Raw genomic sequence first — 14924 nt, forward strand, 5'->3', positions numbered from 1 at the left:
TCACTGAGCGTGTGTATCTGAAAGGCATGTAAGTATGCATCAGGCTGCTCTTACTCCCTCTAGTGGTGGAAACCAGGTAAGACATACAACTACTCAATGAAGAAATCCATAATATATAATTTATATAGGATTAACTTCCCTTACCTGTCCTCGCCGCAGGAATTGCTGAAAACAGACAGATTCCAGCCTTCAACCATCATGGCGGGCAGAGTTGTGCCAACCTTCAGGATTTTTTGGGTTCCTTCTCAGAGGAACCTCTTACCTGGACCTTGTAAAAGACTCTGCCAGAAACTTTCGTGCCACTAAGTAAATAGTACACCAAGTCTGGCTTTCCCAGAGCCCAGTCTTCCAATAGGAGAGGACTTACAGGCAAAACCTAGTTTCTTCGGATGACGAGGCCCGGGTACCATACCATCTTGGGAGTCAAATATCGGCCCAAGATATGGATCCGGTTATTGTAGCCCTTAGGCCCCTCGCAGGGACCTGCACAGAGCTCTCTTCATAGCACATGTTTTACGTGACCAACCACCATAGACACTGGCGAAAAAACTGAGGTGCCTCCCATATGGGAGGGGTTATATAGGGGAGGAATTCTTCATTGGGGGTTAACCAGTGTCCAATCACCAGAGATGCCTATATAACCCACTATGTAATGAAGCTCCTGTGTCCCGTGATGTATGATCAAGAAATCTAATTTGATACACTCACATATACCCAGTTGAACCAAGCGTGTAATAACAGTCAGGTTCAAAGGCTCACAAGCTTACTCCTCCTCTCTTCACCTCCGTGCCGTTCCAAATAATGGGGTGACGTCACTGGCTCCTCCCGACACGTTGCATCACAGGTCGCGTGACTTTTTCAAGGGAATATCGTAACATATTCCCTTGAAAAAGTCACATGACCTGTGAGTCTCAAAGGGGAGATGTCAGGGTTCTATTTAGACCCCTGATATTTCACCAAAGCCCCACCCCCTCCCCAAACAGGGTTGATTAAAAAAAATATTAAAAAATGAAATTGTAAACAAAAATGATAAAAAATGTAATTATAAAAAAAAATTATAAAATAAAACACTACTGACACCACCCCCTGCCTTACCAACACTGTCCACTGCCCCAACGCCCTCCCCCTAAAAAGCATTTAAAAATGAAAAAAAAAAGCCATGCTGACCCTAGCCTGTCTGCCACCTGAAAGGGGACTTAGAACCGTGAAGGTCCCGACCTCCTGCTGCCGCCGCGTGGGGGGGTGCTTAGCGCCGGACTCACCACCCTGGGGCGTTCTGTGAAAGCCACTAGCAGTGCCTGTAGTCCCTAAGGAGGTTCCCAGTTGCAGAGTGGAGAAAACTGTATCAGCAGCATCTGTCTATAACAGCGGTGAAACGTTCTGAAGAGCCAGCTTCAGCATTCAGCAAAGAGCCATCCAGCGTCCTATACACACAGTGGACACAGGAAACAGCAAGTGAAAGCACATGTAATGCTGCCACAAGAAAACTGCGGTGAAAAGAGCACTCGGGCTTCAAGAAAATGGTCGCCAATGTAACTAATAGGAGATCCTAAAGAAGATGGCTGCTGAGGCTCACAAGGGGAATACAGTCTTTCCCACATCAAAGATGGCCGCCAGACAGCACCATGCAGTGACAGAACAAACCTAGCACAGTGCTGCCTGCCTATAGCCAGAACAACCTCCACAGACCCCTTTGGGACCCCCCAGACCGGGACCAGGACCAACGCCAGCCGCACAGAGCTCCCACAGGTGAGAAAACCCAGCAAACCCACACACACACACATACCGCCCGCAGCCACCCCCCTCAGAGGGGGGAATGAGGGGAGATAGGGACATGGGACAGAAGATAGGGAGGTGAGGTGGCCCCCAAATCAACCCCCCAGGGAATGCCCAGCTGCTCACCCCACCGAAGCAGGGAGAGCCGTACTTACCAGTCCTGAAGAGCTGGGAGACATTCCATCACAGACCTACTCCTGCACAGTTACAGGGTAGCTGCTGGCCTGGTATACTGGGATCCAGACAGCATTAGCCCAGTCAAATGTATACCACTGAGCATTGAAGCTCACAACCACCTCTGGAGCTGAGGCATGACGTGGCCTGCCGAGCCTCAGCTGCGGCCTGCACACACTCGATGGCCGGACTGGGGAGACTACAAGGATATCATTAACCAGCCTGTCACCCAGCCGGCAGTTGATAGAAGATCCCAGGATCATCCATCTTGCGCAAAAAAATCAAACCTGCATCAAAGGAATGGACCACAAGGGCCTGCAGGGTTCCTAGGTCCTTCTCCTTACTAGGCAAAATAAAAACTGAGTCTGCTGGGAGCAGCAGGGAGGGTTGCTTAGCACAGGGTCCGCCCCCGAGAGCGGGACTAAAAGTTCTGTGTATTGTGTAACAATTTTGCAAAGTTCTCCTAATGGCAGGCTAAACAACCCATTTAGTTACAGAGAGGAGCTGTGTCGGTCAGTGAATATAAGAGAAAAGAAAAGTAGCAACCCCTGATAATGGTGCATATAATGTGTCATAGTGCAGATGTGACAATATGGTAAAACTAGCATTGTTAGTAACCCAATTAAATTGTAAAAGGAAAAAAAAGTGCATAAAAAACAGTGTGAGGTGTGGGAGATAGGAGTAGATAGATATCAAAAGGAAAATGAGGGAAAAGGAGTGAGAAAATTGTAACGAACAATTAAAGACCAATTTGGAAAGGGTCCCATGAGAGTGTGATAAGAATGAGTATTTGATGAAGTAAAAGAAAGTATACATAAAAAAATGAAAACAAATATTTTTATTCAATGGTCATTGGTAGCAAGTGGTAAAACATAAAATTTACATCATGGTCACATAATGATTCCAGTAAAGAGTATAATAAGATATTGACATAATGATAAAGTAGAGCCATTCCCCACTGTCGTGGGAACATGGGATATAACACTTTAAAAAAAAAAGGTAAACAGTGCAATGCATTGTAATCAGCATAGTGGCGGAGCCTACTCCCCTGCGCATGGTGGTACCTTTCTCCTGTATGTGCTCATCAATGCCCATCAATGTTCAACAAGTCAAACATTATGGCAGTACCCTGATTTAGAGATGAGCCAGACACTATGTGCAGCAGTTATATGTACAGAGTTCCACTGTGAAGTGTCTTATCCCATATCATTACACCCTTTGCTGTCAAGTGTTTACACTTTGGAGGAACACCGCTAAGCCTATGCCCACTCCACCAGTGCAGCATTCCTTGTCATCTCACTCCCAGTGACGAAATGGGGTCCTGTGGACCACAGACCTCATGCATGCTCTAGTTAATTGCTTCTCTCCCGTACCATGTGGCCAGGTACATGAGGTCTCCGTACCACGGAATGAGTCCCCATTACATTTGGGGAACTACCCACTAGGAGGGAGCCAGATCACTCACTCCCTTGCTACCGGAGAACCTGTCACCTTCGCCAGGTACCATGCATCATGACCAGCTGCTGTACACTTCCCACCCATGACAACTGCATTCCTCCTCCAACTCTTCTGCAGAGTTAACTTTCATAGTAGCCTTGCGTCATGCTCCATTGTGCTTTACTGATCTTTTCTTCTGATATGCCATAATCTACATGCACCCCTTGAGTAACTCCAGAACAGGCTTAAAATGTTTTTTAGCACCTTTTACTAAGAACTTCGCATGACAAAGTCCATTACAGTGCAATACATTTTCAAACCCTAACTGCCTAAACTTAAGCTGCTTAGGCATATATTGTTAAAGGTGCAATTCTATGTTTGGCACTGTCCAGACACTTGGTAGTTTCTCTGGCAATCCGGTGTTCTGTAGGATCATATGGCACAGCAGCCCTTCTCAGTATTCCATGTTAGTTGCTGTCAGGATCGGAAACAGGGGACTCCCCCCTCTTTTTATGTCACAGGGTGGCTGGGAAGGCAGAGCCCCAAGAGCCCAGGAAAGGAGTCTGAAACTAGTTAACCACTTCCCAGCCTGGGCAGGCTCGCTAAGTCATTATAACCAATCCCACATTTGTAGGCAACCTGTCTATAAGTATATTGCCATTGTTTAGTTACCAGCTCAGAGCTGCATTAGCTTTGCTGATGTGAAATGACCTGAATTGTTACAACCTTTGTTCTCTGCAATTGTTTTAATGCTATAATAATGCTTTTTCCTAACTTTTTTTTAGACATTACATTATTATATATAAATCAAACAAGGAAAAATCATTCTACTAAAAAATAATTTCACAGATTATTTTTTATAATCAGACAGAACTCTGTATGGCATGGTACTTACAGAACTATGTACTTACAGAACTTAAATGAACCATAGAGAAAACGAGGCATCATTTTTTATTTAGCACATGTAATGATTTTATCAGTAGATATATAGTAGGTGGAGGCTGCTGACAGCAGATGAATCTGAGACACTTTGCATAGAAAGGTGTGGTTTATATACAGAATATAACTATGAGAAGGAGAAGATTCAACTAAACTCTGTTCTGTCTAAAGTGATTCCTCATCACTATGATCATGTTCTGGACTGTCTTCAGTTTCATCACTTATTTTTCATGTAATTTATATTATATAGCCATTAGGATTACTGAATATTAATATAATAGTAATTTGTACTATTAACATTCTCTCATTTGTGTTGCAGATTCTGTGGCTCAGTTTACTGTCATCCAGGAAGCCACAATAATTGGGCCTCTTGGTGCTAATGTCATTTTGTCCTGTGGTCGTAGTGATGGGTCTGTAGCTGCTGGTAACCACCCAACCTGGGTATATCAGGCACCTGGGAGTGCTCCTAAAGGTATAACAAGTAGTAATGGAGCCAGTAATCATAATATAAAACCTCCAGGAACCTCTGAACGTTTTACTGGATCCATCCAAGGAAGCTCAAGTGTTTTGTCTATCAGTAATGTACAGGATGCAGATGATGGGGATTATTACTGTGTTCTATACAGTGGTGGTGTGTGCACAGTGCTACAAATTCACACACAGTGAGACATTAATATAGACTTCCTCCTTTGTTCCCCTTACACTTATTTAAGAAGTCAAAGAATAATAATCAAATATTTGTGTAGCAACCTCACAGAATATTCCTTTCACTGGTATGACCACATTAGAGTGTTTTAATTGGTTCATATTGGTTACTGTGCTAACAAAATCCAGTTTTATATTGTAAACAAATGGTACGGGGGAAAGAACCCCCTGAAAAAGAGTCATGGGTGGACCAAGCTGCTTAATAAAGGGTATCATTTTATTGTACAATATACAAAAAATGCTAACACTAGGTGCCCATCACCGTCACAGTTTTATATTGCCTTTTTCAATCAGCACAATAATGCTTTGTGAGCATATAAAAAAAAAACAATTATGAAAATTCTGCGAGTATTGCTGATGTACTAATTAACCACTTCAGCCCCGGACCATTTTGCTGGTCAAAGACCAGACCACTTTTTGCGATTCGGCACTGCGTCGCTTTAACTGACAATTGCGCGGTCGTGCCACGTGGCTCCCAAAACAAAATTGACGTCCTTTTTTTCCCACAAATAGAGCTTTCTTTTGGTGGTATTTGATCACCCCTGTGGTTTTTATTTTTTGCGCTATAAACAAAAATAGAACGACAATTTTACTTTTTGTTATAATAAATATCCCCCAAAAATATATAAAAAAAACATTTTTTCCCTCAGTTTAGGCAGATGCGTATTCTTCGACATATTTTTGGTAAAAAAAATCACAATACGCGATTATTGATTGGTTTGCGCAAAAGTTATAGCATTTACAAAATAGGGGATAGTTTTATGGCATTTTTATTAATAATTTTTTTGTACTAGTAATGGCAGCGATCAGCGATTTTTATTGTGACTGCGACATTATGGCGGACAAATCAGACATTTTTGACACATTTTTGGGACCATTGTCATTTATACAGCAATCACTGCTATACAAATGCAGCGATTCCTGTGTAAATGACACTGGCAATGAAGGGGTTAAGCAGTGGATGGCAGTGTAGGGGTTAAGTATTCCTAGGGGTGTGTTACTAACTGTTGGGGGCTGGGCTTTCATTTAGTGAACACTGATCTCTGCTCCAATCCACGGACATCAATAATAACCTGATAGCAGTGTTGTCAACTTACCAGTTTGAAATTTACTGACACAACACCCAAAATCTACTGGCACAGCAGACATCTCAAGTCTCCCGCGAGGTGCGGGAGCCTCCCACATATCGGGGGCGGCTCTCTGACACCCAAAAGTGCTGCCCAATATCCCGGCTGTGAGGATGATCCTGGATGGTCCCCTGGTTCATAGTCGGGGATGATCAGTGCAGCAGGATGAACAGCTGTGAACTCCGATCTCCCTGTAAGGCTGACAGACGCTTCTCCTTCTCTCCCTTCCATGGCTGTCAGCTAAAAAGCTGTACAGGGATGATCGATGATCACAGCTGTCCCTCCTGCTGCACTGATCATAACCGACTGTTCCCTGTATCCTCCTCTTCCAGCCCCCCTCCGTGTCCTTCTACCCCCCTGTTCTCCATCATTCTTCTATAGCTCCCCTCCGTGTCCTTTATCCCCCCTTCTTCTCTGACACCCTGTCCTCTTCCTCAGCCCCCCCGTGTCTCCCACAGCCAGCTTCCCTCCTCTTCCACCAGCTGTGGGGATCTGTCAGGATGGTGAGCGGAGGAATGGACCATCATTTACCGGTCCCTGCCTTTTCTGAATTGGACACAATGAGCGAGATTGCTCTTGTGTCCTGTGAAAACTGAACAGAGTAAACTGTGTGTTAAAAATAGTAAGTACTAGAGCGATGATAAATGTAATCTCTGAAAAAAATACTTAAAAAAGATAGCTAAATGATAAAACCTGCAACTAAAAATAAAAGTGCTCTCACACTGTGAATAAATACTAAGATGTAAACAATTAATTGTAACCAATTAGCGTGCTAATATCAACCTTAATTAAATGCACAGTTGTACCTAAATAAATAAAGATAAAAACCTTATAAAAAATGTGCCCAATTACTCATCCTTGTGCAAACTAGTGCTGTGATCAAATGTCAATATAGTGACCAATAACAATACAAATGTGTCAAATACAAAAAACTCCTTGGAATTACACAGGCATCTTCCAATGAACTCGGCGCAAGAAATGTCTATAGTGTTCATATACTCATGGTGATCAAGATTGGCTTCAATCAGTGGTAAATGGTAATGATAAAAAAGCAAATAGTGTGGCGCTGAATATATATAGCAAAACCATACATAAAAAATTATGTGATTGTGAAAAAACAGAATGTGAATATGCAAACAATGTGACATAGAGACTGTGAGTACTGAAAAATATTAATAACTAAAAAGTGAGTCCCAGAGAAAAAGTCCACGTATATTAAGTGGTGCACCAATGTTGTGGTAGATAATCCCATAAATCCACACATGTGACACTAGTCATTGAATACATGACATAGCGTCCATGCACTCAAAAGTCCCGGTTGTCGGTTGCCACGACAACCGCTAGGACGCTGTACTGACCCCGCACTACGTTTGGGATCACGTGACACAGTCACGTCATCGCGGACGGTGCGTCACTAGGCTCTCGTCCTATCCCATGGCATACACAGTACGTTGCCATGGTACCCGGACAGAGCATGATGTGCACATTTAGAAATTCGCGCCATGAGGCCCGCGACGTACACGCCGCGGGTCACGTGACGCGCCCCATCCACTCCTCCAAACACATAGTAGGAATGGCAGCGCTGTGTGTAATACACACAAACGCTGGCCGGAAATCGTCACTACCAGGGGGCGTGGTCGTGGCCCGTGTCCCCATGCAAAGAATCTGGATGGGAGGAAGAAGTGCTGCGCATCCTATATACACAGGGCTGATAGGCGCAGTTGTAAGCATATAGTGTACAGTGTTAACAAATCACAAAAAATTACAAAAATTACCCCAAAAATGCCACTCAAAATTCCTTCAATGTCGTATTTGGATATCACATCACTCCATACAGAGTTAGAAAGGAATTTGACATATAAGGGCGCAAAAAAAATAAAATTTGGAAACAAAAAATAAATATAGAATTAAATAACACCACATGTAAGGGATATAATGATGTTGTTCAGAAACGCCTTGAGCTTAAAACCTTCTTTAAACCTACCGATAGGAACGGATATATCAGACATTGGAAAATATTATGTAGCGAAAAAGTCCTTGGAGGTGTTATCCCCGAAAGAGCAGGAGTGATCTATAGAGGAGCTCGCTCTATTCAGAGCGATATTTCCCCCAATGCGATCGATATTCCCAAACCTATTCAGTTCTTTCCACAAAGTAAAGGTTTTTTCCCTTGTAGAAAATGCAACGTTTGCATGCACAATGCGTTGGGTAAACGGAAGAGTGATACTTTCACATCCACGGCCACGCAGCGTGTATACTCTATGAAGCATTTTACTACCTGTACAACTAGATTTATAGTCTATCTTATTACATGTCCATGTAAAAAGCAGTACGTTGGTCGTACCATCAGAAATGTTTCCATCAGAGTAAATGAACACCTTGCAAAAATAAAAAAGGGCTGTGACAAACACACAGTCCCCAGACATTTTTTGGAACAACATAACAGAGATCCAACGGGTATGCATTTCCAAGTTATAGACAAATTCATTCCCAGTTGGAGAGGTGATTCATGCTTGCGGGGCGTGTCGCGCCTCGAAACGTTCTGGATACACGAATTGAGGTGCTACTCCCCGCACGGCATGAACACCGATTGGGATATTAATTGCTTTATTAATCAAGCATAAATCTTCCATTTTATATGGCCAAATAACTCCTAATAGTTATACTGGGACTTTATTTGACTGTCATTTTTAAGATGATTTCTGTGGTTTCTATGAAACATAGATCTATAAGTCCCTCGTTGTGCATGTAACAACGGATCATGTTTTCTTGCGAACTTATTGTGACTCTGTAGTAGACACACAGTACATTGATTGTTGGTCGATTCTCCATACTAGCAATGATCCGTGTTGACATGTATTTGGACCCGGATCATTGCTGTTTTGACCGCTTGCGTGCTTGCCCAAATACTAAGATTATGTAAATTGTGTGTTTCTGCCCTCTATATAACCATTTTTGCGTCTAATTTTTGCACATCATTATATCCCTTACATGTGGTGTTATTTAATTCTATATTTATTTTTTGTTTCCAAATTAATTTTTTTTTTTGCACCCTTATATGTCAAATTCCTTTCTAACTCTGTATGGAGTGATGTGATACCCAAATACGACATTGAAGGAATTTTGAGTGGCCTTTTTTGGGGTAATTTTTGTAATTTTTTGTGATTTGTTAACACTGTACACTATATGCTCAGTGTGCTTTATTGTGGGCTATAATCGGTGCAATTTACAACTGCGCCTATCAGCCCTGTGTACATAGGATGCGCAGCACTTCTTCCTCCCGTCCAGATTCTTTGCATGGGGACACGGGCCACGACCACGCCCCCTGGTAGTGACGATTTCCGGCCAGCGTTTGTGTGTATTACACACAGCGCTGCCATTCCTACTATGTGTTTGGAGGAGTGGATGGGGCGTGTCACGTGACCCGCGGCGTGTATGTCGCGGGCCTCGTGGCGCGAATTTCTAAATGCGCACATCATGCTCTGTCCGGATACCATGGCAACGAACTGCGTATGCCATGGGATAGGACGAGAGCCTATTGACACACCGTCCGCGATGACGTGACTGTGTCACGTGATCCCGAACGTAGTGTGGGGTCAGTACAGCATCCTAGCGGTTGTCGTGGCAACCGGCAACCGGGACTTTTGAGTGCATGGACGCTATGTCATCTATTCAATGACTAGTGTTACATGTGTGGATTTATGGGCTTAAACAAAAGCCACTCTTACAGTGTGAGTACCTTACAGTTTTACAAATGGTCAGCTATCGATCAATCAAACAAGCGATCACTGCCTTGTTACTTGATCGGCTTATCTGAGAAACTGTCCTCTATCTTAGGTTTGTGAGCACCCTATATCCATGCAAATGATTTTCCATTATTACACTTTCTGTCACTCTGCTGTATAACTGTCTAGGTGCTGACTAAGTTATGTTTATTAATCTTTCTAGGCACATACCAGATTGAATTGTTAATATTAGATATATTAATCAGTGGTTTGTCTGCGATAAGTGGATATATATGGGGGATCTTTGATTATATTTTTTTTTTATGTTTTTATCGACATTTTGATAATCCATTTGGTTGGTTGCTAAATATACAGGCGTTTGTATGCTGAATTGGCTATGCTCATTGGTTGTTGAGTTTAGAGTGATCCACCCACTGTTTAATTTCATTGGGCGGCCATTCCGCACACATTCTGCCTTTGATTATTGACTTCGCCCCTTTATAGGTGGGCCAGCTATGGGGTATTTTATAAATTGGATAGCAATGTGGAGGGTTCCAATATGCCCCTGTTGAAGACATATTTTGTCGAAACGCGTCGGGCTTGCATCTGGCACCCCACATTGCTTTTATTTCGAATATTTTCTCTGTGATCACGTCATAATTTTTGTTTATTTTTATGACTTTTTAAATAAAACCCAATGGTTACTCTCTGACCTGCACCATTTGGAGCTCTCTTTTTCTTTTATTATTTTTGTGGACCTCCTTCCTCATTTGGGGTCGGAACCCCAAATGTGATACATTCGATCCTGATATTCTGAGAGACGCTTCGAGAGACGTTCACCATGGTCTTATAACATCAGAAGCCTCCCCAGCATCCATTCGGACTACTCTCAATTCATCATTTGGTTCCATGTTTGGACCCCAAGCGCTGTTGACTCAACTGTCGTAAGACTGATGAGTCCATCTTTTCTGGTAAGAGTATTCTACCTATATTTTTAAATGACTTCAGACAAGTCGATACTCTTGGTTTCACCTGATCTGTGGACTCCTTGATTTCCCTGTGAGGAATACCTACCACAATATTGGTGCACCACTTAATATACGTGGACTTTTTCTCTGGGACTCACTTTTTAGTTATTAATATTTTTCAGTATTCACAGTCTCTATGTCACATTGTTTGTATATTCACATTCTGTTTTTTCACAATCACATAATTTTTTATGTATGGTTTTGCTATATATATTCAGCGCCACACTATTTGCTATTTTATATTTATTGAACTTTGTTTGTTTGAAGTGTCGGCAGCTGTTTTGAAACCTTTTTGGTGTTTGTTTGGCATAGCGCAGTGTTTTCCTCTTTGAATATTGTAAATGGTAATGAGACAACCCCTTCAGATGTCTTTTGTACTCCTCAGCCCTGAGTCTTTTACCAAAGACACCGATCTCAAAACAAGAGAAAAGGGAAGAAACTCATTGCGCAACACTGTTTCAAAACATCTGAGATGTGAAAACTAATTTGATACACTCACATATACCCAGTTGAACCAAGCGTGTTATAAGAGTCAGGTTCGTAGGCTCACAAGCTTACTCCTCCTCTCTTCACCTCCGTGCCGTTCCAAATACTGGGGTGACGTCACTGGCTCCTCCTGACACGTTGCATCACAGGTCGCGTGACTTTTTCAAGGGAATATCGTTTCATATTCCCTTGAAAAAGTCACATGACCTGTGAGTCTCAAAGGGGAGATGTCAGGGTTCTATTTAGACCCCTGATATTTCACCAAAGCCCCACCCCCTCCCCAAACAGGGTTGATTAAAAAAATATATATAAAAAAATGAAATTGTAAACAAAAATGATAAAAAAATTAAATATAAAAAAAATGATAAAATAAAACACTACTGACACCACCCCCTGCCTTACCAACACTGTCCACTGCCCCAACCCCCTCCCCCCAAAAAGCATTTAAAAAAAAAAAAAAAAGCCATGCTGACCCTAGCCTGTCTGCCACCTGAAAGGGAAGGTCCCGACCTCCTGCTGCCGCTGCGTGGGTGGGGTGCTTAGCGCCGGACTCACCACCCTGGAGCATTCTGTGAAAGCCACTAGCTGTGCCTGTAGTCCCTAAGGAGGTTCCCAGTTGCAGAGTGGAGAAAACTGTGTCGGCAGCATCTGTCTATAACAGCGGTGAAACGTTCTGCAGAGCCAGCTTCAGCGTTCAGCAAAGAGCCATCCAGCGTCCTATACACACAGTGGACACAGGAAACAGCAAGTGAAAGCACATGTAATGCTGCCACAAGAGAACTGCGGTGAAAAGAGCACTCAGGCTTCAAGAAAATGGTCGCCAATGTAACTAATAGGAGATCCTAAAGAAGATGGCTGCTGAGACTCACAAGGGGAATACAGTTTTTCCCACATCCAAGATGGCCGCCGGACAGCGCCATGCGGTGACAGAACAAACCTAGCACAGTGCTGCCTGCCTACAGCCAGAACAACCTCCACAGACCCCTTTGGGACCCCCCAGACTGGGACCAGGACCAACGCCAGCCGCACAGAGCACCCACAGGTGAGAAAACCCAGCGAACCCCCACACACACATATACCGCCCGCAGCCACCCCCCTCAGAGGGGGGAATGAGGGGAGATAGGGACAAGGGAGAGAAGATAGGGAGGTGAGGTGGCCCCCAAATCAACCCCCCAGGGAATGCCCAGCTGCTAACCCCACCGAAGCAGGGAGAGCCGTACTTACCAGTCCTGAAGAGCTGGGAGACATTCCATCACAGACCTACTCCTGCACAGTTACAGGGTAGCTGCTGGCCCGGTATACTGTGATCCAGACAGCAGTAGCCCAGTCATATGTATACCACGGAGCATTGAAGCTCACAACCACCTCTGGAGCTGAGGCATGTCTTGGCCTGCCGAGCCTCAGCTGCGGCCTGCACACACTCGATGGCCAGACTGGGGAGACTACAAGGATATCATTAACCAGCCTGTCACCCAGCCGGCAGTTGATAGAAGATCCCAGGATCATCCATCTTGCGCAAAAAAAATCAAACCTGCATCAAAAGAATGGACGACAAGGGCCTGCAGGGTTCCTAGGTCCTTCTCCTAAATAGGCAAAATAAAAACGGAGTCTGCTGGGAGCAGCAGGGAGGGTTGCTTAGCACAGGGTCCGCCCCCGAGGGCGGGACTAAAAGTTCTGTGTATTGTGTAACAATTTTGCAAAGTTCTCCTAATGGCAGGCTAAACAACCCATTTAGTTACAGAGAGGAGCTGTGTCGGTCAGTGAATATAAGAGAAAAGAAAAGTAGCAACCCCTGATAATGGTGCATATAATGTGTCATAGTGCAGATGTGACAATATGGTAAAACTAGCATTGTTAGTAACCCAATTAAATTGCAAAAGGAAAAAAAAGTGCATAAAAAACAGTGTGAGGTGTGGGAGATAGGAGTAGATAGATATCAAAAGGAAAATGAGGGAAAAGGAGTGAAAAAATTGTAACGAACAATTAAAGACCAATTTGGAAAGGGTACCATGAGAGTGTGATAAGAATGAGTATTTGATGAAGTAAAAAAATATATAAATAAAAAAATTAAAACAAATATTTTTATTCAATGGTCATTGGTAGCAAGTGGTAAAACATAAAATTTACATCATGGTTACATAATGATTCCAGCAAAGAGTATAATAAGATATTGACATAATGATAAAGTAGAGCCATGCCCCACTGTCGTGGGAATGTGGGATATAACGCTTTAAAAAAAAAAAGGTAAACAATGCAATGCATTGTAATCAGCATAGTGGCGGAGCCTAATCGCCCTGTGCATGGTGGTACCTTTCTCCTGTATGTGCTCATCAATGCCCATCAATGCTTATCAAGTCAAACATTATGGCAGTACCCTGGTTTAATGATGAGTCGGACACTATGTGCAGCAGTTATATGTACAGAGTTCCACTGTGAAGTGTCTTGTCCCATATCATTACACACTTTGCTGTCAAGTGTTTGCACTTTGGAGGAACACCACTAAGCCTATGCCCACTCCACCAGTGCAGCATACCTGTCATCTCACTTCCAGTGACAAAATGGGATCCTGTCGACCACGGACCTCATGCATGCTCTAGTTAACTGCTTCCCTCCCGTACCATGCGGCCAGGTACATGAGGTCTCCGTACCACGGAATGAGTCCCGGTTACATTTGAGGAACTACCCACTAGGAGGGAGCCAGATCACTAACTCCCTTGCTACCGGAGAACCTGTCACCTTCGCCAGGTACCATGCATCATGACCAGCTGCTGTACACTTCCTACCCGTGACAATTGCATTCCTCCTCCAACTCTTCTGCAGAATTAACTTTCATAGTAGCCTTACGTCATGCTCCATTGTGCTTTACTGATCTTTTCTTCTGATATGCCATAATCTACATGCACCCCTTGAGTAACTTCAGAACAGGCTTAAAATGTTTTTTAGCACCTTTTACTAAGAACTTTGCATGACAAAGTCCATAACAGTGCAATACATTTTCAAACCCTAACTGCCTAAACTTAAGCTGCCTAGGCATATATTGTTTTTTTTTTATAAATATTTTTATTAGAGTTTAACAAGATACAAGAGGCATAGCAATTGACAAATTGCATGAGGTATGAGATTCAAATACCTGGTAAAACAAGACTTAGGAGAAAAACCTAACCATAAGAATTATTCAAGAAGAAGGAAGAAAGAGGGGAAAAAGAAAAGAAAAGAGAAGAGGAGGAGGGGGGGGGAGGAGGAATCAGGGGGATGTGTGCCATCTTAAGCGTTGCATAGTACAGTAAACACCATATCACGGGGAACTGACAACCATAAGAGACATAATATCAATATCTATATCCAATACCCCTACATACTACTGACAGTTGATACGTTGAAGACACATTAATAGTAGATCTGTGGTAGCCAAAAATATAAGTCAGAGGAGACACATGGTGGATAGAGAGAACAAGCGTCAAGGAGGTAGTAGGATGACCGGAGCAGCCGGAAGGTTATCTCATGGGTTCATGGCGGATAATGCACTA

This window comes from Lithobates pipiens, unplaced genomic scaffold (genome assembly GCF_037356315.1).
Source record: "Lithobates pipiens isolate NorthernLeopardFrog02 unplaced genomic scaffold, aLitPip1_a1.2 Scaffold_3, whole genome shotgun sequence".
Lineage (NCBI taxonomy): Eukaryota > Metazoa > Chordata > Amphibia > Anura > Ranidae > Lithobates > Lithobates pipiens.